Below are 20,756 nucleotides of genomic sequence, written 5' to 3' on the forward strand. Positions count from 1 at the left end.
TGTCCACTACCAACTCCTTGCACAACCCCAGACTCCTCTCTGGTGGGATGGGTTAGAGATAGAGTGGCAAAAACTGTGATATATATATTAAAATCTCTGCTTTTATTAAACTATCATTTATTGTACTTCCAAGTTATTAGTTATTTTATTTATGACTACTCTCTAAAACCAGATATATTGTTATCCTTATAGTTCTGGAGATCTTGTATACCTCATGGAAATGGGGGGAGTGAAACATCGCAGGTTTTGAATTTTGCCTATGTCTGAGCATCAGATTTTCACAGAAGAGTGATTTCACACAGCTCTGTTTACTCACGTCAGATCCCACAGGTAATTAATACTTGTTCTTTAGCAAGGGCCCTCAAGGCTGTACATTGAACTATAATTTCCTTGTGGACATATGGTGATGGTCTTACAGAAGTTGTAGAAGTATACAGCACAGATTCCTGCAACTAAGCATTTCCTTAGGATTTTTTTATAGTCAACAAAAGGTGTTTTTAGGATGTGGGTTTCTTACTTGTTTGAAATACCTGCTTTAGAATGAATGGTCTGCATGAGCTCCTCCTCTGAGGAGGGCAGTTCTGCTCTGTAAATGTCTACTTTTAGCCTGCAAAATTTGGAGGGTGTGGGGGACCAGCCATACATGCTGTGAGCACTCAACTTTTGCTACATCCACAATGGTGTGTGATATTGGCAACAGTGAAATGGGCATCTCCATGTCCACATGCCATGTGGGAAAAAACTGACTGCCATTTTGATGTTTGTGATGGCTGGAGTAGAGTTAACTTTATTTACAGTAGTTAGTATAGGGCTATGTTTTGGATTTGTGCTGAAAAGCAGGTTGATAATATGGAAATGTTTTTGTTACTGCTGAGCAATGCTTGCATAGCATCAGGGCCTTTTATGCTTCTCATACCACCCCACCAGTGAGGGCACCTGTCACGGGGAGTGTCATCAGCTCAGCCAACAGCCAAGGTCTCTGAGGACTGAGGGGAGAGAGGTTGCCTTTTCTGGCAAGACAGTGTAGCTGATTTTCTTGATTTTCATAGCTTGTCACCAGCAGGGTGGAAGTTCGTCTGTGATTTTTAAAAGTGCTCTTTGAACAGAAAGAGCTTCTCGTGGGGTTGCCCATTTCAGTGCTTCATGGTTTTAGTATCAACAATTTTCTTTGTATGGTATTGTCAATGGGATGTGACCAGCGTCACAGAAGTAAAGCTTATGGAGGCATCAGTTGCCACCCATGCTCTGTTTCTCTCTTCTTTTAGTTACCATTCTGGGAATGCAGTCCTGGATGGAGCAAAATGATAACCTGATCATAAAATGTGCAGCAGCATGAGTTTTCAAGAACAGCAAAACCCAATGCACTTCCTCACTCTGCTCTTTCCTTCTCAATTTGGTCTCAGTCTTCTTCATGAGGAAAAGCAAGAGAAGATCAGCACCTGAAGAACAGCACCAGTACCAAAGTACATTAACAATATTTTTTCTATAGCTCTTTGTACAGTTTTAATACTTCTAAACAGTGACCAACTCTGGTTACCTGTAATCATGGTTTCTTCACTAAGCTTCTACATGTTGGACACTACCTATTGCAGACTATCCATGGTTACTGATTTAAAAGCAGAGTCTGAAGGATTCACCTCATGTTCCAGTGAGAATTCACTTTGTGCTCCTTGCTTTCAAATATATAACCAGTGATACTGGTTAAAGTTGAAGGGTAGATTCATTACATCAGTCAAACAAACAAAAAAATTGGGCCAGGTAGTCTTGTCTCTCATAGATCAATAATGGTGCCTATATCACCAAGAACAAAATGTTTGGGTTTTTTTGCTTATTAGTTTCAGATTTTTGATGCATAGGTTCATTTCTAAAAAGTACCTTCTTTTACTGCCTACAAAACCACATAGTGCTGAGCTAATTTCCCAAGAAAGAGCAGTAACCCTAAAAAGAACTCCTTCACGGTTTTTTGTATGTAGCTGGAATGCTTTTTTATCATATTTGTACTTTGTTGTGTGTCTTAGATGCATCTTCAGTCAAAATACAACAGCTCCTCTATTACCAGATTTGTACCATTAGTCCTGCTGTTTTTTCATCGGTTTGCCATCAGGTTACATACTGATTTCACAGTTTTCTTCACTCACATTTCAAGTCCTGAGCCATGTCTGCAGAGCTGTCTCCACTAACCTGCTCTTTGGTTGTGTTCCTGAGGGCGGTGCATTAAGGTCAGAAACAACTGGGTGCTGTGTTAGCTTTGCCTCAGTTATTAACTCAGGTCACTTGGAGACAGGGGCATGTGGTAACCCTGCACTGTGAATTAGGTTATGAAAGTCACTCCTCAGTCTTTATCTTGGCACTTAAGAGAAAAGTAAAGAGATACTGATTCCCTGAAGAATAAGCACTGATAATTTCATTTTGCAGTTATTGGTTCAGCACTCTGAGACAAGACTGTGAAGGATACTACACAATGTAAATAACTGGAGTACCTTCCTTCAAACATTGTCTGGTCTTATTTAAAATATTTTGAATTATAAAATTTACACTGCTTCCTTTGGGAGGGCTGCATCATAGTTAAATATATCTCTGTGCCAGGAGTTTCTGAGGCAGTCAGGCACATTTTCATATGCGAACTTTGCCCTGTAGCTCCAGCAGTTTGTCACTAACCTTGCAGTTTATGACCTACAAATACGATACACTTCAGAGATGCAACACAACAAGGGGGGGAAAAAAGAAAAAGTTGATGAAAAACTGATGGGAGCATCACGTACAGGTTACAGATGATGGCAAGAGAAGTGGCTTTCCCTGGGTGACTACAGTGGTGGTGGTGATTTAGAGCATTTCCATAGAGGATGAAATAAAGTCTATGAAGTGCAACGCTTTAAAAATAGTTCTTTGTAAATTAATCCCTGCAGCCCCTTAATCCCTGTTGCTCTTTCCATTCCTTTCAGGGTACTTACATCTTTCTTCTACTTAAGTGGTTAGGACTATAAGCAGCTTTTAAGGGCAATCTCAAGAGGAGAGAGCAGAGGGAGTCTGTTCCCTGCTGACTGACGCAATTATTCCAGACCACAACCTTAGATTCTGTTTGCTCTTCTTTAGGCAGCAAAACAGTTTTGACTTGAGGAGCATCTGTGTAAAAAAGAAAGGAGAATTTTACAAACAAAAAACACCAAATAATTTTTTATTCAAAATATTGCTAAATCAGGGTCACATACTTATTAAGAAATGATGGGGAAAGTCTTTTTTTTCCTTTTGTCAAGTAGGATATGTGATTTCCACTCTTTAACCATGTGGTCTTTACTATATCTTGCCAAAACTTCAATGTAAGAGCAATAGTTACTGTTATTGACAATAACTGTTTCATGCTCTTTAAAAAACTCAGTGAAAAGTAATACATGTATGCAGAAAAGAGCTGCTATTTCAGCCAGTTTCTTGCTGGGACCACTCTTGGATTTTGGTATAGCATCTCCAAATCAACTGTGAGCCTTATCTCAGCGTGTGTTGTGGACAAATGAAGCAGTTTATAGATTAACAAAGAAATATCACTTAAAGCATCATTCATTTGCTTGTGTTTATATAATTATTTTATAAACAGACAGAAATAACAGATTATTACTAATCCATATGAAAGAAATTATGTTTTTAGTTGGAAAGCATTTCAGTAAGTAGTCTGGAGGAAGGCAAACTGTAACTCTTTAGCTAAGTACCACTATTTCTTTCGATTCATCATAGTTTGCATATGATTCTTCTCTGTAGCCCCCTCCAAAATGGTTTCAGCATTTGGCTTCAGTAATAATAATTATTTTGATGATCTGGAAGTGGAACAAGAACATGAAGATGAATCAGTGCATTTTCCCTGTAATTCACCACAAGACTCCTTTGGGAGCAGGATTTTGTTGGAATAGCTTTCTGTCAACGTCATTGTAATGAGCTTTAATATTCAAATCCTGTCACAGGGCCTCTGAATGAATAATTATGAGTTGAGAGCTTTTCTTCATTATTTTATGCAGCCTTTTCCTCCTTCCCCTTCCGCCTTGTCCTTTTCCTGCTACTTTTATGTTTATTGGGCTGTGTGAGTGTTGCCTGGCAGCAGTAGTGAGCTGAAATGAGACAGGTGCATTGATGAACATGACCACATTAGCAAGAAACAAAAGGTGTGGACAAGAAATTAAATCATTGTAATGAGACCAAGTGAAGAGGCCTTTGAGCTACAGATCAGTGAAAGCAATGTGGGATCACACTGGGAAGAGATCAATACATGTTTGCCTGCTCTTCTGCTTACTCTAGTCACTTACCTTTGCTACTGGCCAGAACAGGATGCTGTTAGTAGCTGGGACCTGTACATGTCTAATGTTCTGCTGCTATGACATGACTGAGCAAGGGAGTGCTCAAGGGGGCAGCAAGTATCCCTTGGTGTGGTTAACCAACTTTCTAAACCTGCTTATTTCAACATCATTAGCTTTTGGCTTTAAAGCAGCCCAGACACTTTCAGTGTCCATGTGAAAAAAATCTTCAGCTGTTGAAAAAGTGTCTGTGACTCACCCAAATCTGCAAAGACAGCCTCTTTCTGTAAGGAATCATCAAGAAAGGAAAAGCAGCACCCTAGGAAATTTCTCCATGTTCTCTTTGAACTTGATCAGTAATTGCTCAAATATAAAGAATTCATTCTTCAGTTTATGCTTTATAAATTAATGAAATAATTAGTTATTTGGCAGTGCTCACACATTTATCACCCTGAGATGCCCTTTTGTGTTAGCTGCTTTTCCATCTCCCCAGCTGTAAAATGCAGAGATATCCAATTGATTGGTGAATCAGATGTTCCCAGCCTGGGGGCTACAGTTGTACTTATTACAGTGCATTATTTAAATCAGTATTTGGATAATATAAAGAATAAATGGGTACTATGGGAAATAAAATCTCAGACATATAGAACATATATCAATTAATAAAACTTCTATTCCACCAGAAAGCAGTGTATGAACATTTTGTGTTTGACATACCTGCAGTTCCACAGAAAGGCTGGTGCAGCATTTGGCAAGACTAGTCATTGGAAAACGGGTAAAAAAGCCCCTGTGAATCAGTTAGTTACAGTATGTGTTCTGAAACAGCTACCGTTTTTCTAAATTCCAAGCAGCCAGCTGGTGTTTATTGCAATAGACTGATAATTCTTAAACTGTCAACAATTAGTAATCAATAACTAATTTTGAAAAATTTTGGTGAAATAATAAAATACTTTGATCTTAAAGGATCAGGCTTTTACATTCGGGAGCCTATAAGATAGTGTCAGTAACAGAAATCTAAGGAAGACAAACCTTAGACAGAAAGCTAATTCATAAACAGCTGATGCTGGATAGATTTCTTGTTGGGTGGTAGTGTGCAGGATGAGAACAGTATGTCATTTACACATGCTATTTGTGAGATATAAAAAGACTACAGAGAATGGAGGGTTATTGAATGGATGTCCAAAGTCATGGATCCATGACTCAATATAGTAGAGAGTGAGCCTGTGCCATGTGACATAAACATTAGAGATCATCATGACTTCTGCTGTGCCTGGAAAATGCTATGGATGAAGAGTAGCGCTCTTAGTTTGTTGGGAAGACCTTTGTTTGGAAAGCCAGGCCCCGACAGATTTTTTGAATAACACCCCTGGAAACCGGTGGCTCAGGTTTTTTGCTCCAGCATGGGATGGCTGCCGTGGCTGCTGCCAAGGTCCGTCATAGTGAGGTCTCGCTCCCAGGAGAACACTGGCCCAAGCTCCACCACCAGAGAGAGAAGGAGCTGCTTGATTTTCCTTGGAGCCTTCTCTCCCCTCAGCATGCCTCCCGTCTCAATCAGCTGTGGGGAAGGCGGCTGACGGCATGTGTTACCTGCATCCTACCCCTCATAGGCTCCATGCCTGAAAAGCCACCAACCTGCTGCCTGTCACAGGCAAGTCAGGTGGCAACTGGCATTTCCAAAACCCTGGATTATTTTATCCCACTGAATAAATACGGTTTTAAAAAAATATTTTACCCTAGAGCATAAGATATATTTCAGAAGCACAAGAGCTTTGCAGTAGTAGCACATGTCCACAGTGTGGTGCCAGTGTAATGGTGAGCTGGGCCTTCTGGAGGCAATGGAGGCAACTTCTGGGGAACCTCTTGCTTTGTTGTGGGATTTGTTTGGTTTGGGTTGGGTTTGGTTTGGTGGTTTTTTGAGGTGTTTTTTTTTTTTTTTTTTTGTGGTTGGTTTTGGTATTTTTTTTAAGCACTGCAACAAACACAAGTCTTCATATTTTCCAAATACTGACACAGATCAAGGTGCTCTTTCAGGGCCACTTGTCTCTGTTGTCTCTGTTCTCCCAGTGTTATCAAGGTGCTAAGTACCCTAGATGTACCAAACCAGTATGAGTCAACCATGTCAGCTAGACAGCAGCCCTTTAGCAGGGTCAGCATCCTTACTTAAGGACATTTCGGCCTCAGATCTAAAGGAGAAAGCAGGTGCCGAGGTGCCTGTGCATCCCAGAACCTGTTAATTTTTTAAAGAATTTATTTTTAAAGAAAAATGTCCTACTGGTACAGAAAACCCTCTGCAGAGCCAAAATCATGACAACGGACTCTGGATGGACTGACACATCCAGCTGATGTATTCTGCAAGAAATTGGCAGCTGTGTTGAGAACTAGAGCAAACTATGAATAAATTCATTACTGGTATTTCTAGTTCAATATGTCTTCAAATCGGAATGAGTGTTTCTGGAGTCTCCTTGACAGTGAGCTGCACAGACAAAGGGAGTTAAACCCTTGACAGTGAGTTTAACAGACACCTTAACAGAGGACAGAGTGCCAGCTTGTTTTTCCAGAGCTAATATAATGCTGTGTAGGCAGTATCTTAATGATAATGAATTTGTGTTTAGGAGCTTATTGCCTTTGTAACCAGCAAGGCTGACTTACACTTCAGTCTCCCAGACGTTCACTGTTAATCATTGCCTACACAAGAGACTGTAACAGTTGTTGTGGGGGTGCTCCTACCCAAGGGTTACATGGCTTTGGGTCAGCATCAGCACAAACATAATGGTACCTGCCCGCCTCACACGCAAATGCACACTTGAAAAGTTCACTTGCTATTACTGCAGTTGTCAGTTGCACTATACTCTGTCTGCTTGGCCTCAAAATATCTAGTGCATGGCATTTCTTTATTAAATATAATGCAAAAGTCTATAAAATTCTCATGATTTTAACGTGTGTAACCCAGAAGGCTGATAACCCCTCAGTACACTGCAAAGAATGAATGCTTTGTGACATAGATGAAAGCACATTTCTGAATCAAAGACTTGTTTATAAAAATTAAAAATTGGAAGGTAATGAGGAATTCATGCAAGTTGTAACATAATAAAGAATGTCCACATCATCACTTAGGAGCATCCACTGTGTGGCTATCTATATTTTTGTTACTGGGGTAGCTACATGAAGGTTTTCTATAGGTTTAATAAATGTCTGAGTATTTAAAGTCTTACAGAAATGATTCTGTATCATTCACAACTCAGCTCTGACAATATATTTTATATCAAGGCCCTTAAATATGTGAAGAATATAGGTAGCATATTGCAACATTATGTAAGTTCTTAAGGCACATGGCAAACACCACAATGTGCATGCAGCCTTAATAAAAGGTGTGGATGAATGTTGAAAAGGAATAATTTAGCAATAAAGTGCATAGCATGGAGGAATTTCAGTGCAGAATGGACTTTTCAGAAGAACTGAAAAGTTTGTAGGTGAACTCTGATAGAAATTGAAATTCTGTTTGGAAATAAAAGTCAAAATCTGTAATCATATCACATGCAGAGGACTCAAATTAATGTTTGTAACAATTTAAAGAGATCTCATTAATAGCCAATCTAAATTGTAATTTTTCTTCGTCTGACAACACTGAATCCTCTTCCAGGGCTGATGGGTGAATGTCTTGTAGTGTTATGGAAAACAAGCAGGATATTTTTGTCTTCTGCTTGTTGGAAATGTGAAGCCAATTCTCCGAGCCACTCTCAGAGCATGCTAAGATGCTCACGTGAGCTTTGTGGTGTGGTTCCAAAGCACACAGCAATCCCCCAAGGTAACTAGCAGGGATTAGGAAACAGCTGCAGTACTGCCAGCTGCACCACTTTACCACTGCGTTTTTAACATGGAGTGTGTTGTTGCCATCAATGGCTGATTTTCTTCACCAGATGTTCAGGATTTCAACCTGTGATTTCAAGCACCTCCATTTTCCTTTCTTAAACAAAGAGTCAAGCTCTTATGATGAAAATCCTGTCTCACAATTGAATAGTTCACACAGCTGAATAGAACATGAGGCTTATTTCCAGAACTGGAATTTTCATGTTTTCTCTTAGAAGGTGTAGGAAAAGAAACATATGCTTTGAAAGAAAAGGAAAAAAAAAATCAGTAGAATGCTAGTGTAAGAGTGTTTTTAGAGGAAGGTTCATCTCATTATCATATTGCAAAATGATTCTTTTTCAAGTTACATATGGTGGATGTGCTCTCTAAAGCTAAGGTTTAATTTCATTTCAATGAAAGAAAAACATAAAAATATCCTAATTAAACTATTTTTTTTAATCTAAAAAGCCCTTGGCTTCCTGGAGTGGGTGGCAATTACAAACATGAGGCAGATAGAGATTATTTTATACCTGTAAATTAGCATATCCACATTTTTCTTTTTTGCCATATGCCTTTTAATAACTAGGATTTGTGTCTTGCTTACAGAATTATCTGCAAAATGGTGAAACCAGTGATCTTCTGTAAATCATGCAGGAGAGATAAGTTTTCCCATAATAGACTTCACAGGAAACACCACTTTGCTATTATGTTTTTAAACTATCAAGCATTTTCATGCTACTTGAAAAAATTACAATAAATAGAACTGATATGGGTTTTATTTCATCTGTTTATTAACTGATGGTACATTTTGTTCAAAAGTTTTACATTCCCATTTTTGTTGTAGATTAGGTGATGAATGAAGAGTAGAGAACATTTTCTCTACGTTTGGAAGGTTTACAATATTCTATTTGCTATTTTTTGTTATTTGTGGGTCACTTCTACAAAGTGTGATAATCACTTCAGTTCCATCCACGCTAGAGTCCATTGAGCTTTACTATATTGATATGCTTCACATGTCTCTGTACACACACCTACATCCTGAACTCACACCACACACACATGTGCCCGAGAACATACTAGAGAAGAAAACCACTGCTGCACCTTTTAATTCTGCTGCTGAACAACATCTGGAAGTTCTGCAGTAAACGTTCAGACACTCCAGTCCACAGTCACACCAACAGGCAAGGGGATCAGGAAGACAGCAGTCAGCTAAGAGAGCATCCACAGCCTGATTTCAGAGGCCATGAATAAAATCAGAGTCACGGTGACTCATAAGCTGTAGGAAAGGACATTATGTGCTGCATGCTAGAAGGTGCACAGGTGCCTTGCTCTTACTTTTGCAAAACATGAAAACTCTCATTCAGAGAAAACTCTCATCCAGCCAAATGCTGTCCTAAATGTGTCAGCACTCCTGCACCTCACAAGAAACTTTTTTTAAACTAGTCAAGAGAAATGCACATGAAAATGGAAAATGTTTTGCTTCTCCCCCAGGGAAAAAAATCTGAAATAGACTTGCTTACTTGACAGGTGGGATATGTAAATAATTCGGAGTTTAAGAGAGTGCAACTTTTGCAAAGAAAATGAGAAGTTTTCTGAGAACTCTAAGTAAAGGTGTTTACTGAGGGTCTTAGAAAGCAAACAATTTCTAGGTTAGAAAGACAAAGGTACAGAATTGGCTACTGGTGGCAATGACTCTACTCTGTGATGTGAGACTATTGCCTAGATCCGAGGTGTCCTAATGGCTCCTGGAGAAATGAGCATCACCCTTTCTCACTCCCTCACATTTCTTTTAAAAACTGATGAAAATCTGGTTGCATAAGAAATTGGAATTATCAGACCAAGAGAAGATGATGTGGGTTTGTTGCACCAGTATTTACAGGTAGATCTGAAAATGTCATATATCCCAAACTTTTTAAATAGTCTGCACAATGAACAGCATTATGTAGTTCTGTACAAAAAAAAAAAAAAAAAAAAAAAACACGTTCCTTGGTTAAAGGATTTTAAATTTATCCAGACATGATAGAGCAGTAATCTGTCTACCAATTCAAGTCCTAATTCTGTTTGAATGCCAGATGGACTAACAGTTGCAGGAACGTCCTACTCATAGACTAGATTGTTAATCCACAGGTATGTAAGTGCAGCTCAGACAACTGATAAATAGGTTGAACTGGAGTCTAAAAATCCTTACACAATCAAAATATAATTTACAAGTCCTTGTAGCTAGTGAGGACTTCAGGGCTGGAGACTGGTTACTGGTATAAATGATAAAACAATTTTTCTACTGCCAGTCATTCAGTGGGGTTAAATAATACTTTTATTTCTGTGAAAAGTACTACTCATGCAATTTTTCTTGCTCCTTTCTAACATTCCCACTGACTAGAATAGATGTAAATGGAGTCCTAAGCTGTAACTCTCCTGGAGTCTCAAACAGCAAATTTAACTCTTCTGTTCTCCTTCATGGGAAAGAGGAAAGGTGCATGGCCTTTCCTTGAAACAGCTGATGATTTGCAGAGGTGTCTTCAAGAGAGCATAAAAGAAAACCAACCCATATGCCAAATGTTGTCTGTTTGCTTCTGCTTGGGATTGGAAAACTGATTTAATAGACTATAAATTTATTTGTTGTTGTTTTGTTGTTGTTTTTTTTTTTTCCAAGGGAATAGAAATCAGTTTGTTTACAGAACAGATTAGCTGTCTGCTGAGAACCATGCTTATGGGTCAGAGATGAACTGTCCCTAGGGTGAAGAGTAGAGGGAGAGCGAATGGTAAGAGTTTGCGAAGTTCATGTTTGTGCTGTAGTCTTTTTTCCTATTACCAGTCATGACCCAAGAAATCAGGGATAGTTAGCTAATCTAATACTTACCATAAAAGACAAATTCAGCTAAAAAAAACCCAACCAAAACCAATAAACACAGTAGTGATCTAAAAAGAGCAGGGCTTTTAGGTTTGCTTAGATCTTCAGCTTCAAAAGCTCATGAATTCCTCTTGAAGCCTCATACTGATTTGGATGGTTTCCCTCGAGGCTCTTCACTCACTTAAGGGCCTTGAAAAGAATATTGTCTCATAGCCCAAAGGCTGTTTCTGTTAACCAAGGGCCATGTAAGCTTCACTTACCTCTGCAGTGAGCCACAGCCACTCAACCTGCTGTTGCAAAGCACTGGCATGTGGGATTTTTCCCCCTCTTTCACATCTGTGCAGATCTACAGCCCATAAACATTTGATTACTCACAGCTGGTGTGCCAATAGTCAACAGAACAGGTAATTCTTAGATCCTCACTGCTCTCCAGTGACTTGCTTCATGACACCTGTATCCTGAGTAATTTGCTGTTTTGCAGAAAAGACCCAGTTTTACTGAGGGAAACCCCAAAAGGACGTACCCATCTTTCTCCCACTAGCCCCTGCCTCAAATGTTTTGGTACTGCACGAGGACCCAGCATCATAGTTGGCAGTAGAAGGCAGAAGATAGTCTCAGACTGGGACAAGACTGGCAGGTGCATCCCCAGACTGAGATCCTCCAGAGGCAGCAGATCAGCCCCTACCAATTCATTGCACAGCACTGCCCACAGGGGAGACACAAGGAGTCCTCAGCTCAGCACCAAGAAATATTTCTGTAACACAGCCTTGAAACACCCTTTGTCTGTACTGCTGTGGCAACAAGTGTCTCCCCTTCCCTCCCTTCTGCTTTCCATTTCTATGTCACTAATTGCAGAAGATGGAAGACAACCTGACCACTGAGCTTTTCTTTCCTCCTGCACTACCTTTCTTAGAGAAGGCGATGGATCTCTGAATCAAGCACTTAGCTATTAAACATTTAAATCTTTGTAAGTCTCAAGGTTGTATGTACACTAATTAATGCAATTTTCCAATGTGCACAAATGTCTATCTCTGAGCTTTCCCAGGGTGTCTGAGACCTATCAGATGCTGCAAGACCAATGGGTCCTGGTTTGCATATCCACTCTACACTGTAAACAACACAAGGAGTATCTATATATTCTTGTTAACAAAAGCAGCATGAGAGTATACATGTCTCTCCAAATTCAAGGTTTTACAGTGGTTTTGTACCAGCAGTGAAGTGACCTGTAGCCTGTTTCCCACTTAGATCCCTCCCAGGCAGATATCTGTAGGCTGTAAATTTCTACTGTACCCCATGACTGATATATTTTAACTGAGAGATATTAGTTCTTAATAGAAAAACTCCCTAAAAGTTCACACACATTCCTTTCCCAGTTTTTGACACATGCCATAAAAGCGCTTACCTCATTCTTTATTTTGTCTTACCTTAGTCAAATCATAAAATAGACAGAGCGTTCTTTTAAAAAATGGGAAATCATTCAGGGTCATCTAAAAATTTCTACTGGCTTTCAACTCTTGAGTACTTGTTTATCATTTGCCATTTATATCTTCTTTTTGTGCATGCATTTTTTTATTTCTAGTCATAAATATCCTTACAGCAGGGAGTAAAGGGGAGTTCTGTAGTGGATTGTGACTTGCTTTCAAGGCATTTGTAATTTGTCAAACAGTGCTGGTCCAACTGGGACTACCAGATTGCTATTTCTAAAGGAAACTCACATTTGAAAAATGTAAGGTAAGAAAATCTACCCTTAGATTTATGCATAGAAAACGGATTAAATTCAGCAATAGCTATTCCAGATTTTACATCTTAAACTAAAGATAAGAATGAAAGGAAAGAGACCACTAACTTTAATGATATTGCAAAGATAAAGTATGAATGGGAGCCATATTTTGGCCTAGAGGCAGAAGGACTGAGAGGTTTTAGAAAAACTATATTAAGATACTCTTTTCTTTCTAATTGATCCACACTGAAAAGGTTATAAAAGACCCCCAACCAGAGGGTAACAGCCCCCATGCCTTCCACTGGCAGATCCTTAAAATATTCTCCGAGATTACAGGAACACACAGGAACTGAAAAATTCCTCATATTTTGGAGTGTGATGTTTATTGCATTATTTGCTAACAATGAAGAATTATGTAATTCAGAGTCTGAAAGGTACACAAGCTTCTTCTATAGTCCTTGAAATGTCCTTTTGAAATGTTCAGGATCAGGCTTTCAAAGCTCTGTCTCTTCACCTAAGGCATACTGCAACAAACTACATGCAATGAGCTGTGCTAAGGCTGTTATCAAAGTTATGCAGCACTCCATATCTTTTGTCAATTTAAAAGAAATACCTAGGAATAAGGGTTTAACTGTAATCCAGCAGACTTTTAACAGAATTACCTTTAGTGTACTCATTAGAGGGAATTTTCAAATCAACCAAGTCAATTTATGAAGTAGGAATCTCCAAATACACAGTCCTAGGTTTTCCCAGGAGCCCAAACATTAGATGTCATCAATTTGAAAAGAGATGCTCTAAATATTTTGCTGTAATACTAATACTACAACTAATAACAACTGTCGTTGTTGTTGTTATACTGCACAGAAATGTTACAATGGAAGAAAGATCCACTCAGAAGTCATATCATATGCATTAGCAAGCACTTGATGATTTCTCAAACTTGGTCCATGCACAGAAGTTATTGAGAAACAGGAGTATGCAAGACTAGAGTTTACAGAAAAGTTACTGCAGCTTTGGCAAGCTAATACTGTTTTTTGTCACTTTCTCCGAGATCAGCAGCATCCTCAGGGCAACCCAGTATTAAAAGAAGACAGGAATAGCCTGTCAGGGTCCAATACTCTCTGACTGGATTTTTTTTTTAGATACTTCACACATGGAAGGTGAAATGTTTACTGTCAAATGTACTTATTTAAATATAGTTTATGTTATGGAGATTTCTGATTTAGCAGAGTAATAGGAAATATATTGAAATCACAAAACTGCTCTAAGTTAGACCTAGAAAAACATCTATTGCAATTGCAATTGCAATAAACAGTTTAATTGTGTGATTCCCATTATCCATCTCTATAATATACTCATTGTCGTGACTGGGCGTCCCCAGTTGTTGAAAAGGAATTTATGGGCTGAAAGCTGCTCAAGCCCGCTCTCTTCAAAACACTTTTGCAAGTTGATTAGTTTTTAATACTCCGTGTCAGGCTGAGCCCCATTATCACTCCCCCATGCTCTTCTGGCTACCTCAGGGAGACATTTACACTCTTTTAGTGAATTCTATGAGAAACATTTATGCTACCATTTGAGCCACTCAACTTTTCATAGCTGTTTATGTAAAACAAAGGTCATCCTCCTTTGCCAAAGAGTCCTGTTGCAAAGAAGTTTTCTTTGCAGTAGCTGTGGTCAGTCACATCCTACATTATTCCTTGAGCTTCATAATTACATCACCCTTGACCATTTCCTCTGAGGATTCTTCCTTTGGAAGGATTTATTGGTCAGTCACACGGCGCAAAGTCTTCCTGCCCCGTCTCTTCCTCATCCCCAGGTTCTTCCCTTTTCAGTAATTTTAATTCTGCAGTTGATGTAATTTAAAAGACTGCTTGCTAATATTTCCAGTTTGGTTATACAGCAAAGGAAGACTAAATTTTGGAGCTGTAAGAACAAAATGGTTCCAACTTTCAGTAAAATTAGAACATATATAGCCAAAATCAAAATTAGGCTTGTGTCTCAGCTGGATTGAACTAAATTTGACACAGAACAGCTGCGGGTTACTGGAAAGGCTGATGACAATCAATCTTTGTTACTTCTGAAGTCTAAAATGGTTTTAATTGCATTTTTGTGTAAGATAGGGTATGGAGCATCTGTTGCTGTTTTGACATTATTTATGCTTTCATTATCCTTAATATTCAGTGGGCCAGCACAAAATTCAGATGCGGTTCAAAAGCCTTCTACACTTCATTTCAAATATTTCAGATTCCAGATACCCAACTCAGTGGGATATGACGCCCAGCCCCTGAGGGGTCACCTATCAACTTGCTGATGTGTGAAGAGAATGCCCTATGACCAGAGAGAGATCCTCCTGAAAGCAGAATTGCTACATCATTGAATGCTCTGTTGTGCTTTTTCCTCCTGCATATCCACGAGGACAAATTGTAGTAAATTACTATAATGCTAATTCACTGTGAGGTCTTATGGAAGAGAAAGGTGAATTTTATTTACATAATCTCTACACTGATTTTTACTCATTCACTTGTTCACACACATAAGTTCAGCAGCACTAATACATGTATGTCAGGGCTTGCAGTGAAGAATTGATGCCAGTTTGCTGTTGTGCCCTTTGGAAGTGGGTGTTGTTTGAGATCTTTTGCCTCAGTATGCCAACTGAGCCCTCATAATTCTTGCTTTACTTATCTGGTTATTTTATGGCTCCAGTCATGTTCTTCATGTTTTTGTTACCTTATCTTTAGGTCAGTTTGTTCCTCCTCTTGCTTCAAGTGAAATCACACACATAGAGTATTAGTCTGACCTGTCCTTTTAAACTTTGTTCTGCTGTTTCATCTGCAACTTTCACATAAATATTTCAATCCAAAATCAACTAATAAATCTTCATATTTCTGTAACAAATCTCTACAAATTGTACTAATGTTGCTGTGTCCTGCCCAGGACTGTGGCGAGCTGCCAGTTACAATGTGTCACCCCATCACCTCATGCCAGTGTGACCTGGTAGATCCTGGCTGGTAGAGGGACCATCTAATAAAGCTCTGCATGGCATAAATTTCACTCCAAAAGCCACATCCTCAGCAAACTTCCAGACACTCATCAGTAGGAAGCAAGGAGAATTTCCATGATCCTTGCATGTCTCCTATAATCTCTTTTCTTTAATTCTCAGTTGATTTAATACAGAAGACTGCATGAGATTGATTAGTTAGGGAATCGAACCCCCCACTAAGCACAAGGTAAACAAAATATCATATAAAATCCCACCTGGATTCAGATAGATGAGAAAAGCACTGAAATCCAGTGATTAATTCCCAGCTGCAGTTGAGCAAAGGCTCATAAAAGTGAATCATGTTGAAACCAGTAAGTGAAATGCTGCATTTGAACATACACATGAACTCATTCAGCTCTTAGGCCAGGCCTGGCTAAAAGAAAAAGAACAATCAAAAGTAATAGAGCAAATAGCATTCTTTTAAAGATTCTTTAAAGCATCTTTAAAAGATTGCCATGAGGCAATCTAATTGGAAATGGAGGAGTCCCTAAAGGGAAGACTGCGCTTTGTACCAATGCCACAGTTTTATCATGAGTGTCAGGGTTCAATGGGTAAGAATCAATTTTCCTGCTGTCCTCCCAGTGCCTACGCAAGAGACTGGCCCACTGGTTATATATTTACCTACTGCATCCCTTCAGATAAGTCATTCAAGCCCAGCTTCAAGAACAACTGAAAATAACACATGTATCACATCCCTCTAATTCTTTGTCAGGTTGTCAAAACTGAAGTTTTACTTTTGCCTGACAGTGCACACCACAGAGGAAAGATAACTTTGTCCTTGAAGTGCCAGCATTTTATAAAAAATAAACTTACCAACCTCTAGGGGAAAACATTTTGTACAGAGAGAAGCCAGGAATGCTAGGGCTGCCTCCTCAGATACAGCCTGCTGTGGGGAGAAACAGTGTGCTGGCCTTCTCTAGTCCCTGGGGTCCTACAAAAGTTTCAGAACTGGTGTTATTTCTGTCTCACACGTTTCTTCTCCCACTGTTAAAGTGACAGAATTGTGGCCATTTCCTTTTGTGACAAAGAGTGCCATTCCTTTCCCCATCACAACTGTTGCCTCACTATACATAACTGGGCTGCTGGTCTTACAAGCCAGCTTCCTTCTTTGTACAAATTTTTCACTGAAAAGTGGTGAAATTGATAAATGAGTCATTTCTGATGGCAAACACAGTTATGCAAAAGATCAAAAGTAAATTAATTGAAGGCATGTTTGCATGGCTTCATTCTTAAAATCATTATATCCAATATGCACAGTATTCAGTAATTTACAGGTCAGATAAACATAATAATCATTATATTATGCTTGGAAAATATTCCTATAGTATGGAAGAATTCGTCATGCTTTGTACATGATTGCAAGACAGAAAAGAACTTCAAGTTAAGAAGATTAATAAAAAGACCAAGAATGAAGAGTTTCAAACACTCTTCATTTCAAATTAATTGAATTTTGAAAACTGAGTACCCTCTTTCTGTCATGTAATACCTATAAATCACAGAGTCTTATGAAATTGTGTTTTAAAATATTTATGCTTCATAACTGATTAATCCAAATGTTTGGAATATATTACGAGTGTGTCTGCTAATTAGCAATATGTTGGCTTGCTCTGTCTTTTTCACTGAAATGAAAGCTTGAAGATTTGCATCTTTTTTTCCAACTCCTGCTAACAAGCTCACAGAGAAGAATCTCAGCTACCACATGTGCTACTCAAAAAAATAAACAAACAAAAAACCAAACCAAACAAAAAATAACCCAGAAAAACTCCTATTTAGTTCTCATCTCATCTACAAGACACTTTTATAGACCTATCCCTCCATTATCTGGTTTTTAATTTTTGAAGAAGTTCAGCCCTTATTTTTGGAAATGTTCCCGTCCCAGCTAGCAGCATGTGAAAAAGGATTTTAACCACTTGTCTCCTATAAGAGACTCAGTTTTTTTCCAGGCTCCCACAAAGGCGAGGGCAAATGAGTACTCACGTTGCTGGTCTGGAAGACATCATTTGAGGGTACTCCATCGTACTCCAAGGGTGGAAGTTGTTTCCCAGTTTCCTGAGCCTGGTAGGTTTCTCAGAGCTTGCTAATCTGGGGCAGGAGTTGAGGAGTGTGACTTCTCTGCCCTGCTGCTAACCCAGCAGCAGTGCGGGTAACCCCTGCCTGTGCCCTCCTCCTGGGTTCAGGAAGAAAGACACAAGTGCAAGTGTCCCACTGTGCTTCTTCACTCCTTTGTGTCCTTGCCTGCAGCAGGATTTAAGAACTGTAATGGAAAGATATACACACACAGGAACTCAATCACGTTTGCACATGCAGAGTTACTCTAGCCAAACCAGAGTGCCTTTCCAGTGGGAGCTGGAGCGTGCTGAGGTGGCTTCTGGGGTGTCTGGTTCATGCTCCCTGTTTTCCCTACACTTAAGGAAAACCTGGCCCCCCTACACAGGTCAAAAGGTACATGTACTTTGAGGCACACAGAGTCTGTTTCTGTTTTTTGCATGAACCTGACATCTCTGGTGGAAAAAGGCCATTTTTCATCAGAGGTCAAATCTGGGTTTTTTCCACTAAACCATTATGTTGCTTTAACTTTCCACTTAAACATTTGTGAAGGAAATATGACCAGAACCACTGAGTCATTTTCTGTGCTCATGTTGAAAACTGTCATTGATGGCATCTGGAGCAAACAATTTTACACTGATTATATTCTCAAAATTGTTATAATTGTGTAGTTTCTTAGGGAAACAGGACCTTACATGCAGTGGCAGACATACCTAACATGCAACTCTCCTTTTCCTTATTATTCCTTTTTACTCCACACAATATTACCAAGAATTTTAGGTATTACCCTGACTTTCCCCCCCACCCCATCCTAACTCTGTGTAAATAATATATTTCTATGTTGTACATTGTCTTTAGGATTGCATTATCTGGGTATCTCAAGAGTTCTGCCGAATTAGGGATTTTCTCACAAATCTACCTTTAAGGACAAAGGAGATGGAAAGGTTCAGCATGCACAGATGGGACACACAGAAAGATTAGATGCAGAGATTTTTCCCTCTTTGTAAGGCCAGAGATATCACCTGGGTGTGAGGAGGTAAATTGATTTCTAGACTCATTTTAGTTTTGATCTTCCTTGTGACACAACTAACAAAAGCACCCAGCTGACAGAAGCTTAGCAGTATGAGCCCCCTTGGTTAGTGATAGCATCATCAACTCCATCCAAAACAATATGATGCTATTAGATAGTAATATTTTGTAGTTGCCCTTAAAGAAAGTAAAATCCTGAACTACTAACATGGAGGTGTTTGCAGAGATCTCTCAGTAAAACTTATAATACACATAGACAGCTGTCTGTAGTACATGTGTACCAATTTGAGCTAGCTGTCTACCTGCCATTAAAAAAAATAGTTTTATCCATATATAAATGGAGATAAGGGCAGTTTCTTGATATCCTCTATATGATGACTTCCTGGTCTCCAGAAATTAGTTTTGTATTGGCCACAAAAATAATCACTCTTACTTAGATGGACACACATGCACCATAGGTACAATCATGCAGATGAATCCACCTTTGTGTCCGCTAGCTTAAAATGCCTATATTGAGGCACTTGAGTCATAAATTTGGAAAAAAAATGAGATTTTGTTGTTTAATTATGCCTTACACTGTGATCTGTGAGACAGAAGAGCAAGCATTAATTATATATCTTAGGTTGAAAGAGAGTCAAGATGGGATTCTTCATGGTTCTTTGGATCATCTCATCTCAGTACAGCATATTTAAAATATAGTTTTTCAGGGGAATTGCCATAATAGATGAAACAAAACCCAACCCTCAAACAAACAACGAAACAACACAAAGATAGAACTCTCACCTAATTTTCCATATTCTATTCAATTTAATATCATGTTATTAACTGATAAGCCCAAACCTATCTCATTAATAAAGAACATTTGTAACCATATATCACAATTTAGGATTTTTGATCCTCTGATCATCAGCTTCATGGTGATCTAGGTTATCAGAGACACATAACTAAATCCCTGCTCTTTTCTGTTGAAAAAGACAAGTACAATTTGGCTTGAGAAATGAGATTATATATAGTTGCACTAATTTATCTTTTGCCTTTTTTTATTATTTACTGTGTATAATTCCTTGTTGCCCTGACCGCCCGCACAATCTTTGGAGATAATGGGACCACATAAGGAATGAAATCCACCAGAGTGCCAAAGTCTCTTACTGAACTCAATCCTCAGCTCTATGTCCCTACGTGTAACACTTGGAAGCCACTCCTCTGCTCCCATGGAAACCCCAAAACCCCAACATTATTAAATAGCCACCATTATATTTAGAAAATATAATGGTGGCTATTTAATAATGTTTGCTTCTTATCTGGAAGAGGATTATTCAGATTAATTTTGTAGAAAATTAGTCTGATTATTTGATTTCTTTTTTTCTTTCACATCCCAGCCAACAATAAAGTGAATTGTTTTCTGTGGTTTTCTCTGAGGTGACTGATACATAAAGTATTTCAGAGGGTGTATTTGTGTCTACCCAAGTTTGCAGATTTCTTACTCTACATAGCTCTACCTTCTTTACACGCAGCCAGGACAGAGCATTGGCTATCCTAATTTTTGGTTTTGCTACACTATTTTGTACAGTTATTACTCTTATTTAGAAAAACATTTCAGCAATTCCTAAGCAAGTTTCTCCTTTTGATAATAATGCTACAGAGTTACATGCCTCCTAGTCCTCTGGGTTCTTAATCTACTGCTTCTCACTTATGCATAATCTTCAACCAAGAGCTTACTAAAATACTAGGAAGATTGTTGCCTTTTAGCTTGAAGATTTAGTCAACTATTATGGTATTTACTCTGACTATCATCTCTTCCCAAAAAGGAGAATGATATTTAGGCATTTTCCTTTCCCCTCCCTGAAAACTCTGTTCATGTTTCCCACAGGACGCGTTTGTTTTGGGGCAGCCAAAGCCCTACCAGTCACATGTTGAATGCTTAACTTGGAGAGATCATTATCCTTT

This window comes from Anomalospiza imberbis, chromosome 5, assembly GCF_031753505.1.
Source record: "Anomalospiza imberbis isolate Cuckoo-Finch-1a 21T00152 chromosome 5, ASM3175350v1, whole genome shotgun sequence".
Classification (NCBI taxonomy): domain Eukaryota; kingdom Metazoa; phylum Chordata; class Aves; order Passeriformes; family Viduidae; genus Anomalospiza; species Anomalospiza imberbis.